We start from the raw sequence: 3,012 nt of genomic DNA on the forward strand, positions 1-3,012 counted from the left end.
CACCCCCTTCACACGCACCCCTTCACACACACCCCCTCCCCTTCAGACCCCCTTTACACCCCCCCCTTCACACACACCCCCCCTTCACACACCCCCCTTCACACACACACCCCCTTCACACACCCCCCCTTCACACACACACACCCCTTCACACACACCCCCTTCACACACACCCCCCCACACACCCCCTTCACACACACCCCCTCCCCTTCAGACACCCCTTTACACCCCCCCCCTTCCCACACAACCCCCTTCACACAAAACCCCTTCACACACACCCCCCCTCCCCTTCAGACAAGGTCTGATCATTTGTGGTGTAGCCGATTGTGAGCTAAGATTAGTGTGAGAGATGGGGGCGGCAAAGCAAACAGGGTGTCTCCTCCTTCATTATTTCAATTATCCAATTCTTTCTATTGCTGCAACTAATTGTAGTCCCATTGCCCAGGCTCGTGTTAACCAACCTGCAAATGACAGGGTGAACTATCCCCTCAATGGTCTGCTCTCCACATTATTTCAATCACCCCTTTCCACATCTCCCTCACGCTGATCCCATCATGATAACCGAGCCCAAACAATCGCTGCCATCCATATCATAGAATCCCGAGTAACAAGTCTGACAACACCAGGTTAAAGTCCAACATGTTGGTTTCAAACACGAGCTCTCGGAGTGCGGCTCCTTCCTCACTCACTTGCCTTTCCATTATTTGATCTCAGACTGAAACATTTGGGGCGGGATTCTCTGATCCTGAGGCTAAGAGTTTGACGCCCTCGGAAAATGCCGTCGCGATTCCCGACAGCGTCAACACGGCCCAGGATCAGCAATCTGGCCCCTGCACGGTGCTGGAGCCGTTCACGCTGTTCCAGCTGCTGATCTGGCCGTGGAATTGGTGCCGGTGGATGCGCGCATGGCGGCGGGGGGGGGGGGGGGGGGGGGGGGCGTGGGGGGGGGGGGGGGGAGCGCGTAGAGAGGCCCCTGACCGGCGCTGCACCAACCACGCCGGCCCCAATGGCGCCGATTCTCTGCACTGCGGAGAATCACGCCCTGGCATCAGGGCGGCCTGGCACGATTCGCGCGGCCCCCCAGCTGCGCGGGGTCGGAGAATCCCACCCCATGTTCTAATCACAATCCCAGGTTCGATCCCGGCTCTGGGTCACTGTCCATGTGGAGTTTGCACATTCTCCCCGTGTCTGCGTGGGTTTCACCCCCACAACCCAAAGATGTGCAGAGTAGGTGGATTGGCCACGCTAAATTGCCCCTTAATTGGAAAAAATGAATTGGGTACACTAAAATTTATTTTTAAAAAATGTTCTAATCACAATATTTAAAATGATGAGGATATGGTATTAATTGGTGAGTTAAACACTTTAAACAACATCATGAACTCTAAGAAACTCGGAAGGTTTCTCTGTCCCACAGAATATGATCAAGAGACAAGGTCACTGGGCAATAAACAGGTTGCAATGAATTCCACAGCAGCAACCCTTTGTCAAATCACATTGGGAGTTTTTGATGAAGTAACAATAGGTTTATGAGGGTAATGTAGATGGTGTTGTGTATATGGACCTTCAGAAGGTGTTTATATAGTTCCACAGGATAGACTTGTTTGGAAAGTTAAAGGTCACGAGTTAATGGGGCAGGATCAGCACACAAAATGATCAAAGGGAAAGACATCAAAGACATGTGGGAAGTGATTAATTTTCAGTTGACAGGCAAGTATTGAGAGGTCAGTATTCAGATCACTGCTCCTTTTGATATATGTTTATAAAGTAGACTTGAATATATAGGACATCATTTCAAAGTTTGCAGCTGATATAAAACTCAGAAATGTAGAAATGGCAAACAGAACAGCAACAGAGCTCCGGAGGAGATGGAACAAAGAACAAAGAAAATTACAGCACAGGAACAGGCCCTTCGGCCCTCCCAGCCTGCGCCGATCCAGATCCTTTATCTAAACCTGTCGCCTATTTTCCCAGGATCGACTTCCCTCTGTTCCCCGTCCATTCATATTCAAGATGCTATCACGCCCGCCTCCACCACCTCCGTTTCACCTTGAAATCGTGACCCCTTGTAACTGACACCCCCACTCTTGGTAAAAAGCTTCTTGCTATCCACCCTGTCCATACCTCCCATATGGAAAAGTGATGCATATTCAAAGATGATACAAGATGATAACAGGTATTGACAAAGTAGACGTAGAGAGGATGTTTCTTCTTGGTAAGTGGGATTAGGTGGCCAGATTAGAGACGTTCATGCGTAGGTGCAGCCTCGATGGGAAGAAGGGCCTAATTCTGCACGGTACTATTCAGTGATTGTGGGGCAACTAAAAATGAGAGGTCATAGTTTTAGGAAAAGGGGCAGCAGATTTAAAACGGAGGTGAGGAGAAATTACTTCTCTCAAAGGGTGGTGAACCTGTGGATTTCACTACCCCAGAGTGAAGTGGATTTAAGGTGGGTGACAGAGGAACTCAGGTGACATGAGGATTTCTTAAACACGGTGTGTGGTCCTGAGCTGGAATGTGCTGACTGCTGACATTCTATAGAGAACCAAATAAATACTTGAATAAAAAAAATGATTGCAAGGTTTTGAGCTCTTTCAAAGAGCTTAGCAAAGCTACGATGGGCCGAATGGCTTCTTTCTCAGCTGCTTCATTCTATGAAATCTACAATCCTCTCCCATCGAGAGAATGTCAGTTTCATCCTCTTCCACCTCTCAGGCTCCTGACTGGAGATCGTACAGTAGCACAGTGGTTAGAACTCTTGCTTCACAGCGCCAGGGACCCGGGTTCGATTCCCGGCTTGGGTCACTTGTGTGCGGAATCTGCACGTTCTCCCCGTGTCTGCGTGGGTTTCCTCCGGGTGCTCGGTTTCCTCCCACAAGTCCCGAAAGACGTGCTTGTTTGGTGAATTGAACATTCTGAATTCTCCCTCTGTGTACCCGAACAGGCGCCGGAATGTGGCGACTAGGGATTTTCACAGTAATGCCATTGCATGTAAGCCTGCTTGTGACACTA

The sequence above is a fragment of the Scyliorhinus canicula genome, chromosome 19 (genome assembly GCF_902713615.1).
Source record: "Scyliorhinus canicula chromosome 19, sScyCan1.1, whole genome shotgun sequence".
Taxonomy (NCBI): domain Eukaryota; kingdom Metazoa; phylum Chordata; class Chondrichthyes; order Carcharhiniformes; family Scyliorhinidae; genus Scyliorhinus; species Scyliorhinus canicula.